The following is a 22,622-nucleotide window of genomic DNA, read 5'->3' as shown; positions in this document are numbered from 1 at the left end:
ATTGGCTACTCATGGACACCCAGGGTCCAATGCAAATCCTGCTGGAAGTCAATGGTAGGCTTTCAATCACCTGCAGCTTGTACTGGATCAGGCCCTTCAGGAATGAGGAAAAGCTGACACTTTTCTATGTGAATTTGTTTGTGCCTTTCCATTTTCTGGCAGCACAGCGACTTCAGCAGTTGCTAGCACTTTTCCTTTTGTTCTTCTTACTGGACAATTGTTCACTTAAACTACTGGGGTACACAACAATTCCCCTAACCAAAGCAATGTTGTCATGAAGCCACACAGGGTATTATTGTGATTCATTGTTTTCTTTAATTGTCACTGTCTTCAACATACTATCATGTATGGTCAGAAAAAATGAAGACACCTAGTAACAAAAAATGTACTGTCACAATACAACACCTAGTAAATGAAAGCAAAGGGTTACAGCCTCCTGAATATCAGGGGCATTTATACATGAGCTCCAGAAATGTTGTGGGGGAGGCACTTTAATTAGAGTGGCTTCAAAAGCTGCTCTAATTAAAGCCCCCGGAGTGTCTCATGTATCAGCATCACTGCGCTTAAAAATGGTGGTGTAGGCGTTTTAGCTAAAGCTTGTTCAACAAGCTTTAGTTAAAGCACCCCTGTTGTCATTTTTATTCATGGGGACACTGATACATGAGACACTGGAGTCTGCTGGAGCAGGGCAACTACCATGCTCCAGCAGACTTGATTTAATCGAGCCTGCTCTGACATGCTGTAATTGCAGTGCATCGGAGCAGCCTTGCTGCTCATGTATAGGTGTCCTGGTGCTCTGTTACAATTGGCACATTTCAGCGGCTACTTGAAGAGGCCTTAACCTGATCTATTACGATAATATGGAAACTCAAATCCAGAAATGCAGGACCTATCAGGTAGGGATCCAAGTAGTTTTCCAAATCTGGGCCCCAGCTCTATAGAGAACTGTGATGTCCCTATAACCAAGGTCCTGGGGAATTTTACATGGGGACAGGGATTTGTCCATAGGTGTTACTGGTTCAACTGTATTGTAAACCATTTATATCAAAGGAAAATTTTCCGTTGATGTCCGTGGTCCAGAATTTCACCCTAGGAATTTAGGACACTCAGCATCTTAGGTACTGTTAATGAAAAAAAAAAAAGGAAGTTAGGGATCTCATCAATGAAACAACTTCTTTGTGCTGTACTCTGTGCAAATATTTGGATTACTAAAGCGAATTTATGAAGCAATTACTTTTAATGCTATAAGAGGAAATTAAGTACTCATCGATTTGTGATTTATAATCTAGAGCTAAAAGATCATGAAAAAGCAAATATAACTTAATTAAATGTCCTTTGGCTTTGCTACTATTGCAGTCCTCACTCATAAAGTAAGTAAAACAAACCATTCCTGGAGCATAAATGTATATTGGTTCTTCTAGTTCAGAAGACAAATAATTTACTGGTTAAATATATTCAGCAAAGTTAAGCCAAGTGAAAGATTTTTCCAATGGCCTCTGGGTCTTGAAGGGAAGATAAAAACTGACTGGTATAGTTTTTAAGGAATTCATTGTACTGGGAATGACAGGAGCATTTGCTGTGAAACGAGGAAAACAAAAGGCTATTTCTTTTCTTTTTATACCAGGAAAATATTTTAATATATTCATGGTGTAGAAAATATAGTGAAAAGAATGAGCCTTTATGGTCTCTTTACTGGCTACACACTTGTGATTATTCATTCCTGACACTGAGCCCATTAACCTGAGGAAGTTTAATCTAATCCTGTAGTAATGTTGCTATTTTTCCACTCTGAAGTGTAAATAATTTGAAGAAAAAAATCAGGTTCTAGAATGTAACACTTCAAGTGATGTATTTAGCCAATTAAGTAGCCAGTTTGACTCTTCCTTTGTACTGCAGAAATGAGGGTGGAAGGAAGAATTCAAGATCAAATGCCACCAGATAAATCATGGGGGAAGATCCATTGTAACAAAAGATTTTCATAAGGGAAACTATTTGTAAATATGTTCAGTCAATCTTTCATTAACCTTTGAGTCAATAAATGGGTTTTGTTTCCACATGAGAAATGGGGTGTTTTCAAGACAGTTTTGAATTTACTTGAAACATGGGTAATTTTTCAAACCTGCAAGAAGATGAGGGTTTTGGAGGCCTTGATTCTCCAGGCTGACAGCAATACTGTTCCTGTGACATCATTTCTGAAACACAGGTTTGGGAACTGCAACTGCTCCTGGAAGCATGCAATTAGAAAACAATGATGGCAATCATGGTTGCCAACTTGAGAAAGTGCTTTTTTACTGACAATATGCAAGATTTTTACTGACTGCCACACTTTTTTACTGACACTTTTTACTGATATATGTTTTACATAATGTAAATATAGCTCTTGTGCCAGGCCTGCTGCCATGTCCCAGTTAGAAGGACTGGGTTCGATTTAGGAGTTTAACATTAACCATAGTAAAAATGTACAAAAGTTTGGCTGTTAGTAAAAAGTTTGCAGTCAAACAAAAATTCTTGAGTTGGCAACTCTGCTTGATTTCAGCAATGGTCTTATGCTGTGCTGTCCTCCTCCTCCAGGGCCTCACTACTAGCCCCCACACCCTGATGCTCCTGACTACACCCTGAATCATGCTGCTTTCCTAGCTCACCCTCACCAGATTTTCCTCTACTGGCCCTGTTCCCACTGTCATGATACAAATCCCCAAAGAGGCATACCAGTGACCCAGAAGTATTATAGCCAGACTAGACACAACAGCAGCAGCAGCAGCAGCGGCAGCACATGGCTGAGAGAATGCTCTCCTATGTTTATGCTCAGACATCAGGTGGCAGTTCTGTGATCTGTTTGCTGGAGATTCAATCAAGCTGTGGCCTCTTTAGTGTTCTTATTGACTGCTAAAGATTTTTGCGGACTTGGTTGTCAGAAATTTAGTCTAATTTTTTCACTGAAAGCCAGTAAATTTGCTGACAGTTGGCAACCCTGATGGCAATGACAATAGCATACCCCATTACTGCAGAACTCTAAGGGAAGCTATAGCATGGGGCATCCCTGATTACTTGTTTGTTATGGGGTCACACTACCACAGAGTGACTGAGTGCCAGAGCCTTGGGTCTGTATTGTCCCTTGGGTATTGCACTGTCTTGTGGGATCTACCAAATATTTGTGTGTGGCCAGGTGGAAGAGAGAGAGCAAAAACCTACTTCCTAACAGTGTGATGTTGGAGAACGCTTGCCTTAGCATGAACCTCCTTTCCTGGATTTTGTGACAGGACGATGATAATCTGGGCCCACAGGTGTAATCCTAAAGATTCTGGCTACAGGTATTTTCACTGTTGGCATTTCTAATGTGTTGCTTTATTGTTAATTACTGTTTGCCAAAAAGAAACAAAGTCTTCTTTCTATTCATTCTCTTAACCTCAACACAGAAAAAAGATCTCTGCTAATCTATACCACTCCTACCCCATGTCTTTCTCTGTTTCTGAGTGCTGCAATAAGTTTAAGAGATTTACAGAACCAAACAATATCTTTGCTTACCTCCACAGACAGTGTTGAGCTAAACTGCAACACTATCAGTGTTACAATAGCTTATAGAGGGAGGGGGTTGCAAGTTGGACTCAAGCTTACTGGAAACCACTGGGTTTAACCACCACCCTTCAGGCTGGATCCAGACATGCAGGCACATGTGGTTTGTCGCACTGCAGACCTCTTTGCAGCACCACAAACCACACAAGTTGCATGTTAATCAGTGCGCTGGGCTGCTAATTTGCAGTGTAGAGCCAAAATTTGATAGTGGGATTTCCTGGTAGCAAAAAAACCAAACAAACCCTGGAAAAAAAGCAGCGCAACCCATGCCGAAGTGGTGAGCACTGGGACAAATGCAGAGATGGAGGAGCAGGCAGCACAGGACTGCCTGCTCTCCTGTCTCCATGCACTGTGGAGCCTCTGTGCTGAGGCACCCTACACCCCAGGCAGCTGCTCCACATCTGGCTAGGGCAGGGTGCCTCAAGATGGGGAAGCAGGCAGTACAGGGCTCCCTCCTTGCAACATGTGGAGCAGTGGGACAATATGTCCTGCTGCAAAGCACATGGGTAGCGGTGTGCACTGGGGCACAAAGTAGTGGTACAAATCTATGCTGCTACAATTTGTGGGCACACCCCTGCTCATGTGGACCTGGCCATTTAAGAAAGTTGTAGGAAGTCATTGAGCTCCTTTATGGAAGCAGTATGTTCAAATAATCAGCAACCTTCAAACCCAAACTGTGAGACACATCTCTACCCAAAACACAGGCCAGTGCACAAATCCAAAGTAGGACAGAGAAACAAAGGGCAAAGACCTATGGAGAAAAATATGATAATCAGAAATGATCCTGATATAGGGTCATAAGCAATCACTGCAGCAAGAAATCCTTATGCCAAAGCTCATATAGAAAGCAAGCACCTACATCAATTTGGATACCATCCAGAACATAGAGATGGCTGAGAATGCCATTTGGGATCAAACCTCCATAGAAAGGATATCAGTGCTGCCAGCAAGATGTGCTCACAGGACTTACCAAGATCAGTATCACAGCTGATAACATTCAGGTGTTTGAACATGGGAGAGAGGATGGCATAACTGCAGCAGCTCATTACAACAGCTCCTCTAATAATTGTGGTAGATCATGACCATAACCCCATCTGGCTGCTAGAAAAAAGCTAGGGAAATAAATCTAATATTTAATAAAATCCAGATGAAACTGTGATTGATTGTAGTACTGGGAACGGGACACTTGCTGACCTCCCAAGGGCTACAACCTGACTCCAAAAAGTTAAACGCAATAAAGCAGATACCCATGCCTAAAGTTATTAAATCAGTTCATAAGCTCCTAGGAATGATAAACTGACATTTTCTCCCCCAAATATCTTAAATGTGTGTGAGCCCCTGAAACAACTACTGGACAAAAATGCTGTATTGACATGCTTACTGCAACATAATCATCATATGTATCAAGAACTTGGTGACCAAATAGCCTATCCTGAAATATGAACTAATAGGCAACCAGATAATGCGATGTCAGTTAGATGGATCGGGGGTATCAGTGTTACAAAAAAGGACAGCAGAGCACACAGCTTTCGTTGTGGAGTCACTATTGCCAGTGCAACAACAAACTGAAAGCAATGTGTTGCAATAGCATTCGCATGTGAAATGTTTGACCAGTATGTTCAGGGACAGGAAACTACTCAAGCCAAAAATAACTGTAAACCACTAGAGAACAAAACACTGCTATCAGCCCCAAAATACCCACTGTGCATGTTACTGAAACTCCAGTGTTCATGCTAGAGGGATGCTATGTCCTGAGTTATACATAGATAACTATGCTGCAAAAGTAATATAGCAACTGAAAAAGAACATGAGACCCTCAACCTGATAGCAACATGGACAGCACAAAAAGACAAGAAAAGCATTAACCAAGCCAGCCCAATGCCATTTTCAAGTCAGATGTTGGCTAGAATCTGAGAGTAAACAACTTAAGACAAAATTTTATTAGTCCTCATGTCCATCGTTCTCCCATAATGGTCAGGCACCGCAGAAGATGCCCCAGCTTCTTTTAAGAATACTTTTAAGAATACTAAAATTATTGCGACAAACTAAGCATGAGAAATATCACTATATTCAAGGGCAGTCAAGCGTAATACCCAGATCATGGAGAACAGAAATTCTCTCAAGAATAGATTAAAGTCAGTATGGAATAAGAGCTTGTATCTGGAAAGCCAAAGATGATATATGTTGGCCAAACATAACCAAGGATGTCTGAGACCTGGAGAGCAGACGTGCTTGCTGTAGGGAAATGTGGGCCAAGCAGTAAGAAACAATGAAAATATATTACATCCCCAGCAGACCTAGGAGCAGAAGAGAAATGGACATTTTATCCACAAAGCATACAAAACAAACTTCTCCAGTATTGCAGCCCAGCCAGGTATTCAGACTTCTGGGAACTAGATGATCTGTCAGACACTACTGAAGAAACAACCACAAGCAAAGGCTGGCAGAGACACTTCAGCAGGCAGACTATTCCAAACTGTGCAGTTTCAGACAACAGACCCATGTTTACTTGTGTTGATTTTACGCAGTTTCTCTCACCTCATCATAACACCGCCAGTCAAATCGTAAAGCCCAATGAATAGCTGAAATTATTAGGAGTATGTTAAAGACAGCACAAAGATATTTTCTTGTATGCCACACCCCCCAAGTAAGACGTGCACCTTGCTTTCAGAAGGCAGAATACAGAAAAAAAAAGATTTTTCCAGAGTCGTGGCCAAGAGAAGTGACTGCACGCAGGAGAGCATGCCTTCAGCCAACTCAATGGTTGCTACATTGTTAACCCTTTCACAGCCACTGATGAAATGGAAGCAGGTTTTGGCTGCTCAGCCAGAAGCTACTGCCATTTCACCATCAGACTAGATTCTTCCCTTTTTGCTTGCTTGTCCAGAAAGAAGCAGCAGCTATTTTGGCAGCTATTAAAATACCACATCTCCATGCTTCTAATCCAGTGAAGAAAATCATCATCTTTACCCCAATTTGGATGATCTGATTTTGGGGAGAAAGGTGCGTGTGGTGTCTGTGTAAATACAGTATCTGGCAAGCCATTCTGAAATGGAGTAAAGCTCCTTTAGAAGGTCCTTATAGTAGCCTGACCTAACACTTAATACAAGATGCACATGTATCCAGGTGTCTTTTACCCGAACTATAATAGTCCTAGGTTTAGTAACGAGTGACTTACGCAAAAGAAAAGATTAAAAAGAAATAAAGTTACATAAACCAAACCTACTAAGACCCTCCTAGAACTACAGCTTGGAGGTCTGTCAGGATTCAGTTATTTCCTCAAAACAAATGATGCACTTAGAAGCAAACTACCTGCATCGAGCAGCTAAATCCTCGTATAGAATCATAACATCAAAGGACCGGAAGGGACCTGTAAGATCATCAAGTCTGCTCCCCTGCCATGGGAGAAGGTTATTAGGCTCAAAACAGTTCAACGAGGTGCTTGTCCAACCTCCTCTTGAACACCTCCCAGGATGGTGACTGCCCCACTTCTGCTGGGAACATGTTCCAGATTCTAGATACCCCAACAGACAAGAAGCTTTTCCTAATGTCCAACTGAATTTTTTCCTCAATTAGCTTGTGCCCATTGGTCCTCATCCTCCCTGGGGGTTCCTTTCTGAAGAGTTGCTCCCCAAGACATATAACATGATGGTGAATGGATATATATATTTACTGAAACTGCAAATACATTAATTTGACCACTATGAACATAAAATATAATCATAGATGCAGAGGACAGAGAAATATACATTGTGCTGAGGTTGGATCACCAAGATATGGAAGGAACAAATATCAGGAAGCAACTGATAGACATGGAACAGAATTTCAAAATATCATAGATTTCATAGACATTAGGGCTGGAAGGGACCTCGGGAGATCATCGAGTCCAGCCCCTCGCCCAAAGGGCAGGAAGTCAGCTGGGGTCATAGGATCCCAGCAAGATAAGCATCCAATTTACTCTTGAAGGTGTTCAATGTAGGTGCTTGAACCACCTCCGCTGGCAGACTGTTCCAGAACTTGGGGGCTCGGACAGGAAAGAAATTCTTCCTTATGTCCAGCCTGAAACGGTCTTGCAGGAGTTTGTGACCGTTCGACCTCGTCATCCCTTGGGGCGCTCTGGTGAACAAACGTTCCCCCAGATCCTGGTGCTCACCCCTGATAAACTTATAGGTGGCCATCAGATCACCCCTGAGCCTGCGCTTTTCCAGGCTAAAGAGTCCCGTGGCTCTCAGCCTGTCATCGTAAGGTCTGTTTTCCTGACCTCTGATCATGCGCGTGGCTCTCCTCTGGACTCTCTCAAGTTTTTCCACATCCTTTTTGAATTGTGGAGCCCAAAACTGGACGCAGTACTCCAGCTGCGGCCTCACCAAGGCTGAGTACAAGGGGAGAATGACGTCCCGGGATTTGCTCGAGAAGCATCTATGGATGCACGCCAGCATTTTGGTCGCTTTACCAGCCACAGCATCTCATTGGAGGCTCATGTTCATCTTGTGGTCAATGATGACCCCCAAGTCTCTTTCTTCTGTAGTGCTATCCAACGTAGCACTGCCTAGCCTATAAGGGTGCTGCAGGTTTTTCCTCCCAAGGTGGAGAACCTTGCATTTTTTGGTGTTAAACACCATCAGGTTCTCGTCTGCCCATTTGCTGAGCCTGTCCAGGTCAGCCTGGATCACCCGCCTATCTTCTGGCGTGGATGCTTTGCCCCAAAGTTTGGTGTCATCGGCGAACTTGGCCAGTCCACTCCTGACTCCAGTGTCCACATCGTTAATGAAGATGTTGAACAGGATGGGTCCCAGGACAGAGCCTTGAGGGACCCCACTGGTCACAGGGCACCACGATGAGTGACTGCCATCAATCACAACCCTCTGGGTCTGACCACGGAGCCAATTTCCCAGCCAGTGGATCGTGGTGGAGCCAAGGCCACAACTGGGCAGTTTGGCCAAGAGGTGATCATGGGATACCAGATCAAAAGCTTTTTTGAAGTGAAGATATATGACATCAACCTCTTCTCCATTGTCCAGGTGATAGGTCACCTGGTCATAGAAGGAAATGAGATTGGTCAAACAAGACCTACCCGCAACAAACCCGTGCTGGCTATCCCTTAGAATGTTAGCCTGGGCCAGTCCCTCAAGGATGGCCTCCTTAATAAACTTTTCTAGGATCTTCCCCAGGATAGAAGTCAGGCTAATGGGCCTGTAGTTAGCCAGATCCACTCTTCTCCCTTTTTTGAAGATCGGCACCACATTGGCATTCTTCCAGTCTTCAGGCACTACACCAGAGCACCAGGAGTTTTCAAAGATCCATGCCAGGGGCTGGGCTATGACGCTCGCCAGCTCCTTGAGTACCCTGGGGTGCAGATTGTCAGGGCCAGCTGACTTGAAGGTATCCAGCTTCTCAAGGTGTTCCTTCACGAGGTCAGCATTTATGGAGGGTAGGGGATCCCCCTCACCCTGATTTCCCTGTCCCATAGCAGGCATGGGCATCCCATGTGACTGATGAAAGACTGATGCAAAGTACCTATTTAATAGGTTGGCTTTTTCCTGGGCGTCAGTTGTCAGTTGCCCCATCTGGTTTAGCAGGGGTCCAACATTGCCCTTGCTTTTCCTCCGGCTCCCCACATATCTGAAAAAGGACTTTTTGTTGTCCTTGATGCCTGAAGCTAGTTGGAGTTCAGTTGCATGCTACCAGAAGAATCAAATGGAAGAATAGTACTCACTCCTACATGAAAGTACCTTGCGTATACAAGATACTAGGGCTGTGCCAAGCTTTCGTCCCTGATTCGATTCAGCAGAGATTTGGCCTGATTCAATGGCTGAATCTCTGAATCTGAATTGAATCAGGAGACCCTTTAATCTTTCTGAATTGAATTTGAACCCTCTGAATCGGTTCAGAGACATTCAGAAAGATTTGGAGACACAGACACAGCTTTATATGTTTCTTCTACATACCGCAAGGTAGCAGGTGGCTTGTGAACACTGTTATGGTGGAGGAGATGGAGTGTCTCACAGCAGCATGGGGGGGCTCCCCAGTGCTATTGGCAGCAGACCCGGAAGTGGACCAGAAACACCGGTCCACTTTTGGGTCTGCCAGGGAGTGCGTAGGGGGGCCCCCACGTGTCCCTGTGGCTTGGTGACTGGTGCCTCCTGAGTCGGGGGGGCACCCAGGGTCCCCCACAGCCAATCACTGAGCTGGGGGAAGGTGCAGGGAGCCACCCTGCATACTTCCCAGCAGACCCAGAAGTGGACCAGAAATACTTCCGGTCCACTTCCGGGTTTGCCACTGAGCATGTGGGGCCCCCTCCGTATTCCTGTGGGATGCTCCATCTGCCCCACCATTTCAGTGTTCACAAGCCACGCTAGTACCTCAAAGTATGTAGGAAAAACATTTAAAGCCGTGTCTGTGGCTGTATCCCTGATTCTCCGAATTAGCATCTGATCTTCGGATTCAGATTCAGCCAAATCGATTCAGGGACAGTGATCCGAATCAATGAATCGAATCACTGTCCCCGATTTGGGCCGAATCCAAATCATAATCAAATACAGCCTGCTTCACACACCCCTACAAGATACATACAAATCTCTGTAAGGTGAGAAAAAACATCCCTCATGAATCCAGAGAAAATACTTTCCTCCAAGGAAATTAGTTAAAAAAATAAAACAGGATAGATATTACCTACCTCATGGGATGAACTTTACAGCAGTAGAACAAAATGTTAAATATTATAAGCAAGTTAGGGTATTTATGTTTAATTTTGCTGTCTTAAAAAAAATCAGACAAAAGCTTCCCAGTAGAAGCTTTACAGTACAACAGTGTGTCTATACGGATGGGGTTGTCGCCAAACCTACAGAACTTTACTTTTAGAGGTGCTTGATGAGAAAGGATAGCTCATATGGAAGAAGGAATAAAGCCAGACTGGTTCACTGTCTTGCGCTTTAACTGGCGCTCATTCAACAAACTTTAGTTATAGTGCTCTCACCACCATTTTGAAGCATGGGGATGCTGAATATATGAGACACCAAGGCTGTTGGATTGTGCTAATTAGCATGCTCCAGCAGACGCGTTTAATTGACCCTGTTCTGATACACTGCAATTACAACCCGTTGAAGCAGATGTCCTGCATATCTACAGGCACCACATGACTCTAGAGCAGAGGTAGGCAAACCTCAGCATGTGTGCCAGAGTTTGGCATGCAAAGGCGTTTTGCTTGGGAGAGGGGTATGCTGCCACAATGAAGATCTGGCCCTTCATGGCTCCCCTGCAATCTGTCCCTGGCATGCCAACATCTTATGAGTCCAAATGTTGCCAACCCCTGTTCTAGAGCATATCCCATAGTAGTAACCAAATCATTAAGGCTTCATCTGCCCCGTAGAGGTTTTGTGTTCTTTATGTTCCTGTCTCCTGTCCAGCAGAGTTTTGGAAATCTGCAGAATAAACTTGCCTCATTATAAAGCTCTGTTCCCCACAACTTCTTGGCATTTTCAGTCTGAAAAGGTATGGACAAAAGAAAAAATTACAGTGGTTTGAAAGGGAGTCAGGCATTACTGTACATCAGCTGTATCTATATTTATATATATTATTAAAATGTTTTTCTAACCTGAATTTACAAACTCCTAATGATGGAGATTCCATACACCCTCTAGGTAATTTGTTCCACTGCTTAAGCAGTCATAGTGAAGAATTTATTCCTAATATCTAACCTACGTCTCCCTTTTGCAGTTTAAGTTACCTGCTTCTTCTGTCCCCTGTGGACACAGAGAAAACTTGTTCTCCATCCTCTTTATAACAACCTGTTTTTCTGCATTTGAAGACTGTCATCAAGCTGCTCTTCAATGCTCTATTTGGTCTCCGAGCAAAAAATTCCATTTTTCACACAGCCCTACTCAGAACTCATTTTCTGTATTACCCACAGCCAAAGCAGTCATTTATTTTTCTATCCCATGGTGAAATATCATCTACTCTTCACAATTTGTCTGCCTTTCCTTATATATTGTCCCATTCTCACACCTTATTGCACCTTCTCTAGTGCAGTAACAACTTAACTTCAGAAATTGTTGTGTGGATGGTTTTGTTATAACATCCTTTTGCATTATGTTGTATAAAACTGGCTGCTATGAAAATGATCATGTCATAAATAAGATGAGGATAACTCAAGGTGAACAATATACAGCAGAAATGGATGTGTTCCTAAAACCTCTTTCTTTATTACTGCCAAAGGGTCACCTACAGAAGCATGTAATGTGCAGAAAATGAAGGTGAAGTACACCATATCTTAAAATGACCCTAAACTAGAAAAAGATAGTGCTATATGTATATAATAAAACAATAACAGTATCTTAGAGGACTCCATAGATAAATGTTACCTATTTTCCTTTATCTGACAGTTATACACAAAAAGTAATAACAAAGATGTATGATAAAAAAGATTGACAACCTATTGTTATGTGTATTGAGAGATAAGTACAAGTGGGACTGTACTACAAAGGTATCTAAGACAAAGAGAAACAAATTGCACCAAATGAGATGGAAGTAGAAGGGGAGGGGAAAAAAATCGTATTAAGGGAATATTCTGTTGACTTCACATCTACACGAGTGCTGGACTGCAGCTCTCTAGAATTCATTCTTTCCATGGCTGATGTCTGTGTCTTGGGCTAAGGCTGATGATATCTGTGAGTCTGTAGGTATACTATAAATGGGTCACAAAAATAAATTCAGTCCTGCAGCTTTTAATTCATTCCTATTATGTCTCGTACATAGCTGCAGATATCCATGCTCATTTAAACCATTCTGCATTTTTAAGAGGTTTGCTTTTTTTTAAATCTAGCTGTTCTGCCTAGAAGGATAAAGGAATGGATTCAATCAAATACCTTTGTAAGTTAAGAATAAGAGAAATGCAAACAAATTAGAGAAGAGTTATTTCTTTATGGGTTAATACTTATATGTGGAAGGGGTTTATGCCTTTTGGGGTTTAGGGAGGGTGACCAGGACGACCCACAAAAGAGTGTTGTGGCTCATATGATGTCTAGCAGTCTGACTTCCTAGGCTGAATGAGTAGGTAGCCATACAGCTGGGTTGACTGGGGACTCAAATTCATATCCCTGGGCTGCATGAAAAACGTCACCACCACCACCTCTAATTACAATACTTTATCAAGCAATGCTTCTACTGAAATCATCCTGTATGAGAGCCAATGGGCAGTGCTGCCAGTTCTCAAGATGTTATTGCAAATATAACAATATTTGATATTGTTTTTAAACCTTCACCTGCTGGAATCAAGAAAATGCATCAGAAGCTCAATTTTTATTAAAAAAGGAGGTTTCTACCCTTGCTTGCTATGTAGAAAAGTTTGGAGACATGAAGTGTGATATGAAAATGCAGAAATCAGAAACGAAATACATCTTTATTCATTTTTTAAAATCTCAATATTTTAATCCAGTCCTGGCGATTTTGGGGAAGCTGACACATGGTTTTTGAATATCTGTGTCTGGCAGTTCTGTTAAGTGTTCCTCTCTAGAAGCGTGAATCTAACATACCAGAAAGTGCCTAACGATGGATTTCATCCGAAATAGGGATAAAGAACACTTGTATGTTACTAAAACAAGTTTGGAACTGTGGGCATCTCTACCCTCATTGATACCTGCATAGTCCAATTGAAAGAGGAGTTTCATGTGGACACAATTCTCAAAACGTGGCCTAGAATATGCCAAAAAATATCTGTGTTCCGTGGTGTTTTCTGATTAGCTTATTCTCTAGTTAGAGCAAAACTTCCTTTATGCCATGGCTTACAAAACTATATTGCATCTGTGTGTTATTCCTAAAACAAGTCACTGTGACTGAATGCTCAACACAATTAGCAATGAGGAATGCCAGTTTGCAAGTGAATTGAAATCAGCACTGGTGAAAGGGAAATAAAAGTGCAACACACTTGATTCATAGAAATGGCAGCCTGCAGGGGTAAGATGAATGGCTCTGATGACTGGGTGAGGATAAGTCCACTTACTATATATGATGGATAAGGAGGTTTTATGAGCCTGCACTCTGAAGCCTCATTGGTGGCAGGACTTATTCCTTATTCAGAAATATCAGTGCCGCAGAGATGTCATTAACGACATAAACGAATGACTATTCTGTATCAACTCTCACTAAAAGACCACTTCTAAGGCAAGTGAACTCTAGTTCCACAAATGAGATCAGACTGATAATGAATCAGTGGGCTACTGTGCTGTCCTTATGGCCCATTTATTTAGTACTTGCATTAGCAAGTACTAAATAAATGCACAGTAACTGGAATTACTGTGCAGTAGCACCGGCAAACATCTTTTAGGTGATGCTACTGTACAGTAGCCTAATAATACTGCACAGTAGCATATTAGCACTGTCTGTGCTGGGATGCACTACTGTGTAGTATTTTTTTGGCTACTGTCCAGTCAGAGTATCATGTAGATGCATTCAGTATGCAGGATTTTAAAGCTATCCAAGCATACGACCTAAAGATCAATCTAAGAGAATTCTTTGTGTGACCATTTTGCTTGGGGGCAGTACAGTAAAAGAGTTCAGAAAGGCTGGCCTGCAGAGTTGAATCTGACATATCAACCAGTGTGGGGCAAAATGATTTCAAGGCAGCAAAGGACACTTGTGCGCTAATTAAACAGGTGGAGAACTGTAGGGAGGTACATGCAGCAAAGAATAGGCTTTTTTTACTGTGAAACTTTCAGGCAGTCTGTTATCTGTGCTCAAAATGAGTAGTTGGACAGTGTTCCCCATAAACCAGTCTTCTACCAGTAGAAAGGCAGATTAATGTCAAACCAAGCTGAAATAACACAAAAGAACTTTCCAGTCCAGGAATGTTGAATGATTTGTTTTGATTGAAAAGGCTGAAGCATTTTGTTTCAACATTTCCAAACAGAAATGTTATGGAATTTTCCAGTATCTGAAAAAAATGGATATTTCAGTTTCTTGTTTGGAATTGGGATGGAGTCAGATTTTTACGATGTCTGAAAATCAAAATTGAAACCAGCTAGAGTTTTCCAGTCCCAGAACTTGTACAACTTTGCAAGCTCATGGTGACATTAGGAGTATTGGTAGCGCGTACTGGCTCCTCCAGCACAAGAGACCCCATAACAGAGGATAAGCAAAAGCTTGTTCTTACCTACTATGGGGCAGATTCCTAGTAGCTTCATTAGTTTAGTTCCTGATGATGTGTCAGTTAAATTTAACTCATCTCTTGCAAACAGGGTTATACCACTGGAGAAAGATTTTATTTCAAGCTTCTAAGAAACTTTTACTGACCAAGAAGAGTACACAGGAGGGAGAAGGAAAGTGATGTAGAGGAGGTGACAATGTCTCTCTAAAAAATAACCATATTACTGAAGTTCCAGTCTCTGAATAATTAAGTGCTATAGTGATCAGCATCAGTGTTACAACTCTGAAGCCAAACAAGATTTCATTACATCCCAATAGCCTATATTCTTTAGGCTGCACTGCTCATTCGATCAATAGTTTTATCTCTATCAGGGCATTGTACATTTATTTTGTTACACCTCTAGTATCTCCAGAGAGTCTGTTGTTTTACACAAATAGAGTCAGCTTGGGTGCTTTGTTATTATAATGAATTCCTCTGAAAGAGACATAAAGCACTCACAAAATTGCAAACTCCAGTTTTAGCCAGTATGGTTTCCAGCAGTTTTAATAAATGTTTTTTAAAAGAAAAACAAAAACCCCAAACCACTCTGACAACAAACAACTGTGTTTATCACTTCTACTGTAAAGATCTGTCCGCTCTTCAGGTAATCAATTTCTTTGAATTATGAGCAGCAGTTATAAGAGCAAGCAAGGTGCCCAGTTGCAGCAATTCAACAGTTAGAAATAGGCTGTAATTTGCATTAAAAATAAAGTCAATTATCCCATGCTACTTGGACATTACTAGTTATAAAATGACATACACTAACTACTTAGGTTTATAGATATAGTATTCTTGTAGTATCCAGTAGCACTATTAAAAGTCTGTCAGAACTTCTTTTTAATAAAATCTTATTTCGGAGGGGTTTATACCTTATTTTGGGGGAGGGGTCTATACCTAGGTGGCAAGGAAACACACAGCCTCCTCCCAGGCTTTTTCAAAACCCCTGAAGCTTAAGTGCTGAGAGAGCTGATATTTCAGTTCAGCACAAATGCCTCCCCAATGGCATGCTACACGTGTGGGAAGAGCTGCTTATGACACCAAACTTTGGGGCAAAGCATCCACGCCAGAAGATAGGCGGGTGATCCAGGCTGACCTGGACAGGCTCAGCAAATGGGCAGACGAGAACCTGATGGTGTTTAACACCAAAAAATGCAAGGTTCTCCACCTTGGGAGGAAAAACCTGCAGCACCCTTATAGGCTCGGCAGTGCTACGTTGGTTAGCACTACAGAAGAAAGAGACTTGGGGGTCATCATTGACCACAAGATGAACATGAGCCTCCAATGCGATGCTGCAGCTAGTAAAGCGACCAAAATGCTGGCGTGCATCCATAGATGCTTCTCGAGCAAATCCCGGGACGTCATTCTCCCCTTCTCCTCGGCCTTGGTGAGGCCGCAGCTGGAGTACTGCATCCAGTTTTGGGCTCCACAATTCAAAAAGGATGTGGAGAAGCTTGAGAGAGTCCAGAGGAGAGCCACGCGCATGATCAGAGGTCAGGAAAACAGACCTTACGATGACAGGCTGAGAGCCACGGGACTCTTTAGCCTGGAAAAGCGCAGGCTCAGGGGTGATCTGATGGCCACCTATAAGTTTATCAGGGGTGAGCACCAGGATCTGGGGGAACATTTGTTCACCAGAGCGCCCCAAGGGATGACGAGGTCGAACGGTCACAAACTCCTGCAAGACTGTTTCAGGCTGGACATAAGGAAGAATTTCTTTCCTGTCCGAGCCCCCAAGGTCTGGAACACTCTGCCAGCGGAGGTGGTTCAAGCACCTACATTGAACACCTTCAAGAGCAAATTGGATGCTTATCTTGCTGGGATCCTATGGCCCCAGCTGACTTCCTGCCCTTTGGGCAGGGGGCTGGACTCGATGATCTCCCGAGGTCCCTTCCAGCCCTGTTGTCTATGAAATCTATGAAATCTGTGTATATTAGGGGCTGGTTTTTCTTTTCATTTTCCCTTGACAGACCTATGTAGAGGAAGAAGACAGGGTAGAGGTGCACCTTGTAGACTGACTAAATCAGAAGGCGGTCCAGGATGAAAATCTTATATAATCTCCAGGTACCTATAGCAGCTGGGGGCTTTGATCATTTAAGAGGCAATCCAAGACATAGCTGTTCCAGCATTTGATTTATGGAGTATTAGTTTATTCATAAATGTGTGGTTTAAGAGAACTTCTGTTTCTGGGCTTTTCCAACCAATGGATTAGTTCAGGGGTGTTCAACCTCTAGCCTGCAGGCCAAATATGGCCAAGGAGACTTGTAATGCAGCCCGCAAGGCTCCCCACAGGCAAGGAAATTTGGGAGCAGGGGAGCAGTAGCCATTAATCTGGCCACCCTTCCCCCTTGCCAAATTCCCAAACCCCATGCACCCGGGCTAAGCCAGGCCCCATCCTCTTCCCCCGATAGGGCCAAGCTATGCCCCCTTTTCCCCTGCAGGGCCAGCTCACACCCCTTCTCCTTGCAGGGCAAGGCCATGCCCCCTTTTCCACAAAGGGGCATGTCAGGGCTGGGTCATACCTCCTTCTCCTTTAAGAAGCTGGGTCAAGCCCCCTTCTCGCCTGTGGGGTCAGACTGGGGCCAAGTCATGGCCCCTACCCCCTGCCCGCTTCAACTCCCCTGGCTGGGTCACCCTCCATCCCTACCGTGGGGCCAGGTGAAGCTTCCTTTCCAGTCTGCAGGCCCAGGCTGGGGCCAGGTTTTCCCTCACACCTGCCACGTTGCTGGATGGGGCCCTGCCACTCAGGACCCAGGCACTGGTTTATAATCATCGGTTGGATCCACCCCATGGTTGGACAAGGTACTGCCCATCTGGCCTGCTGGGGGAAAAAGTTGAACACCACTAGATTAGTTTAAATTTCTCATATAAAATCAGTGTAGGATGTTAACATGGGTTACAAGATTTTGAAAGGAAAAATGAAATACAGTTGCAAAGGAACAAAGTCTACCAAGTAACTTAAGTCCAAATTTTTACCTATTGTGCTATTGTATTTATATTTAGTTTTAATAGACAATGGGCTTTCATTGGTGAAAGAATCTTTTTTCTTTAACTGTTCCATTTGTGCTTCATAAAACTTAATCAAATACAAAAGCTCACCTCCCGGGGTTCAGAACATCCATAGTTTAAACTCCCTTCCTTTAGTCTGTAACAGCAATGAATTAGCCAACAAAGCTCTGTTGATACTTGCACTGATGCTGCCATGTTGCAAAGTCAAATCATATCAAACTAGACTAACTACTCTAAAATATCTCAGCTATATAAAAATTCACGCAAAAAAAGAAAAAAAAGGTTAACAATCATACAGAACAAAAAGAACAAAAGCAAAAACATTCTACTAGATGCCAAAAGGTTATAGACCAGAATTTTGGCTGGTGTAATTTGGCCTTGCTCCATTGAAATCAAGCTGTACCCATTCATGCCAACTGAAGATCTGGCAAAGTAACATGAAATACCTAATGGGGGTAACAGAATCCCTTCTGAAGTGTCCACATGGGAATAAAACACTGTGTGGCACTTGAGAACAGGAGAAAATCCAAGTATTCAGCCAACTTCCTCAGTCAGTCAAGGAAATGAACTCTAACTTCCAATGCAGTTTCTCATATACTGCTGAATACATAATGGTTGCTCTCTTTGCCTAGCTAGTCATCACATCAAAATGTCTGATTCACGTCTATCTCAAGTACTTTGAAATATCTTGAAAAATAGCATTCTAATTCTTTGTTACAAAATTATTATGCATACTATGCAATACCTGCAGTTCATGGCTGTCTCCCAGAACACTGAAAGTATCAAATTATTCATGAAGACAGATTTAATATGGTTATCACTGGACTATGGCAGACTAACTGATGGTAGAAAGTCCTATCTGTCAGCTTCTAGTAGGTGAAACGCCTGAAGCTTTTCCATTCTTTTCATTTTAAGTTTATAACACTGTTATCTGCCATTTCTACTTTCCCAGAATACTTATTAAATGCTTCCATTGCTACCTTAGGCAGCAATGAGGTCTAGTGAATAAGGCACTGAACTGAAGTCAGGACACCTGGGTTCTATTACCAACTTTGCCACTAACCTACTGTGTAACTTTGGGCAAGTCACTCCAATGTCTGTTCCCATTCTCAACCTATGTTGCCTATTTATCTATTTACAGCACAGGCTTTTTAAAGGAGAATATATCTCTAACTAGCTGTCTGTACAGTGAATACAGACTCTACTGCAATGTTGCATGCCAGTTCTATAACACTATCATTCAAGTTAGGGCCATTTTCTTTAGGTATGATCAATATTATAGCGTGCAACATTTCCGTAAATACTGGACAACTTTTTTCAGAAAACAACTAATTACAGAAAACACAAGCAAATGGGAGAGGGGAGTTAGTACCTAGTCTGCCAAAGTCAGTGATGGTTGTTAAGGCGGAGGATTAAATAAGTAGAAGACTTGAATAGGTGACAGACTTCACATGGGGTATTTCTTAAAGAATCATCAGCCAAACTCATGCATGTGATATGAACTTTCAAACTCTAGATTTTAATTTAGAAAATTCACATCAAATGGATCTTATTCCTGGACTCCAAATTTTAAGAAAGCCTAGTCCATCAGATTTTTCATTCCCATGATATATTTTCCATGGGTACCATGTCTTCTAACCTACTGCTGTTTTCATACTGTCTGCTCGAGGCTTGTCTTTAATATCATTCTGTCAATCAAATCTGATTTTGTATCCTTAGTAGTCCATGTTGCATCTGTGATTCTGGAACTGGGGGATTCTAATATAACCAAAATATACCTGTTCCAAAGACCTTAATACTTATGGGTTTACCAATGGGCTCCAAGGGCTTCGGATTGGACTCTAACATTAACTTTCTTTTTTCATAGTTCATTGTTCAGAATTATTAATTATATTATAAAACTGAAGTGCAGTTACATTCTTATTTAAGTTGAATAGCTATAACTATATTTTACACAATGACCTCTGTCAAATTCCCTTAATGGAGATCGTATCCTCATTTTTTTCAGAGTGCACTAACCTTCATGTGAGGAACAAGCATTCAGGGTTTTGTGGTATGCATTCCGATTACGAATCATTCATTTTTAATAGGATAAAAAAACTTTTTAACACATTTTGAGCAAATTATGCACTACAGGAAGAACTGGATTAAACCTTCCAATTTACATACATTTCTGTCTTCAGCCAATGCAAATAGTAGCAACCAAAATGCTACAAATAGGGCAGGTCTACATGTGCATTTACACAGACTTGAATGTACTGTGCAGTAATCAGGAATAGGTAGGCATCTACACGTGCAGGCATTAAAACGCATTGATGCTGTTAAAGTTAGTCCCAAGTCAGTCCATACACAGTGTTACTGTGCAGTAAGGCATCTACACATGTTACTGTGCAGTAACTAATTGGGCATAAACTGGATACCTGCATGATATGCAGGTATGGCCACAGTATGGGTGTGCAGTACTGTAGATGCATGTAGTAGAGGCATCCAGTACAGCAGCGGTCAGCAACTCCTGGCATGTGTGCTGAGCATGGCACACAATGCCATGTTTCTTGGCACACCGCCACCAGCCCAGGCTCTAGGCAGCTGCTCCCAGCTACGGAGCCCAGGCTGCTCCCAGCAGGTGGCTGGGAGTCTGCAAGCCCTGCTGCAAGCAGACAGGGCTCTGTGGGCCGGCTGCAGCCAGGAGCCTGCAAACAGCTGCTCCGGGGTCCAACATGTCGACACTCTGGCACCCTCCAAGGTAGACATTGTGATTTGTTCAGCACTCCGACCAAAAAACTTTGCCTACCCCTGCAGTACAGGCATGCAGTACATGTAGACACGTGCCTGTACTGTGTGGTAATTTTGGTCACTGTGCAGTAAATGTGTACGTGTAGATGTGCCCATAGAGTATATGTTTTTTAAAGGTTAATAGTCCTATGATAAGCTCAGCCCTTTTTGTACAGATGGAGGATGGTGCTTCTGATTTTCCTCACTATACCCTTTTAAATAATAATATTCTGGAAGCAAAAATAAAGTTTCTAACAGCTCCACATCGTTTTGCAAGGCTGTTGACATTGTTATTTATTAAACCTGACACTCTCGCATTACTAAGCCTTATTGTTTTTAGCTTAAGTGTAAAACCTCCCTAAATTTATATATGCTAATTTATTTATACTGGCTCTGTGTGCATTAAATCTGCAATGGAGCTATTAGTAACACATGAACTAGGCTATCTTTATTTTGAATCTTTAAATATTCAACTCCAAATGATGCTTAAAGATTTAAAGCTCAAAACACATTCAGTCCTTTTCATCATAAAACTCTTTTGCACTGATGATTTTACAGAGCTCTGCTTGTATGCAAGCACTTAGTGGAAGACCAATTGCATAACCTTTTTTCCCCTTACAAGCATTCCTGAGGCTAAATAAGACTTTACCAGCAACAATAACACCCATCAGTTATCTATGCTGTAGTGTAAACAATGAAATTCTTATTATGTACTCAGAATTCACAGAGCCATTTCCATGGTAACTCTGTTTTCATGTCATATCTTTAATGAATAGGTAATGAAAGAAATGCTGCATTTACAACTTCATTACTAGTAAAAAAAAATCCTGCAGTAAATTTGAATTATAGTAGCTGTCAGTTTTAGAACATGCTGAAGATCATGCAGGAATTTCAAGGCTGTCATTTTGAAGTGACAAAGTAAATACAAGCAGAAAGATATACTAGGCACTCTACTTCTTAATTTCAATCTTCACTTTGCTATGCTATTAATAACCTTGCGATATAGAGTAAAAATCTGAGTAAGATACACACACAAAAATATAACAATCTTATTTGAAGTGATGAGACAGAAGTAGTTTGGGACAAGCTGGATACCTAGGGCTTGTGAATTTTAATAGCTTGATCCATCATATTTTAATTACATAAATCACTGAAGTGCTGACTTGTACAGGTATTACTTGGAGGAGAGGTATAAAATGTATTGTGTATTGGAGGTGGTGCTTACCTGGAGGAGAGGACCCAAAAGGGTGATTTTTATGGGTGAGATAGAACCAGAAAGAGATAATCTCAGCCAGCTAGGTGTGTCAGTGAAAGGAAAATTGCAGCACACAAGCCAAAGGTGTTTAATCCCTATTTCTAATTAAAACATGAAGTAGATCACTGAACCCATCAAACAGAATCTGCTTGACAGACTCATGATGCAGGCTAGCACTCATGGGAACAGAGAACTGTTTGAAAGTCTTCATTTCATCTTTCATGAAGAGTTGTTCCAAAGTTTCATTATGTAAAAATATCTGAGGACTAATAGATTAGGCCCTCCTAAGCAATCTTCCCTACCAAAAAAAGAAGCGGAACATATTTTGCCAGGACATACACAGCCTCCTTTTGTTGTGCTTATGAATGGTGCTACTTTCAAGGAGTCTTATGCTAAGGGATCAGTAACATGGCAGCTTCCATTAGAAGTCAATTCCACAATTCAGTCAGATAAATGATGAGTGATGTAACTGTCATGGTGTTAATCCCTGGTCTCATGACATTCGTTTTCATTAAGGTGACTGTTCATGAAGTTATCAATATGCAAGAATTTTAGTTTTCATTAAAAATGTCCCCTCCCACAGTTGCAGAGAAAAATCACCAGTGGCACGTATTCCAAGGCTCAAAAAACATCAGACAAATAAAAAGACCCCAGATCATACCATTTTAAAGACATTTCACCAGTTTCATAATCTGGCATGGGCTAACTCAGGAATTTTGAATATGTAGGGTTGGGCAAGAGGATTGTATTTTAAAACGGTTTCTTGATCATTTATTTTACTCTCAGTGGATCTTGCCTAGTATGGTCCTATCTGTCATGTAGATTGGGAGCTCTCAG

At 42.0% G+C, this 22,622-nt stretch overlaps 1 long non-coding RNA gene across 1 annotated transcript in view; it reads right to left on the bottom strand.

Moving 5' to 3' along the window:
• Window positions 1–811: 811 nt before the first annotated feature.
• Window positions 812–22,622, bottom strand: part of LOC149860012 (uncharacterized) — a 169,167-nt gene continuing 147,356 nt past the window's right edge. The window contains exons 3-4 of the long non-coding RNA XR_016443415.1: window positions 2,120–2,224; window positions 812–1,121 (exon numbers count right to left, since the gene is read on the bottom strand). This is a non-coding gene — a long non-coding RNA (uncharacterized LOC149860012). The remainder of the gene's footprint in view (window positions 1,122–2,119; window positions 2,225–22,622) is intronic.

The sequence above is a fragment of the Crocodylus siamensis genome, chromosome 7, assembly GCF_052110815.1.
Source record: "Crocodylus siamensis isolate JL-2025a chromosome 7, ASM5211081v1, whole genome shotgun sequence".
Taxonomy (NCBI): Eukaryota; Metazoa; Chordata; order Crocodylia; family Crocodylidae; genus Crocodylus; species Crocodylus siamensis.
This window is presented reverse-complemented; position numbering and strand designations above follow the sequence as displayed.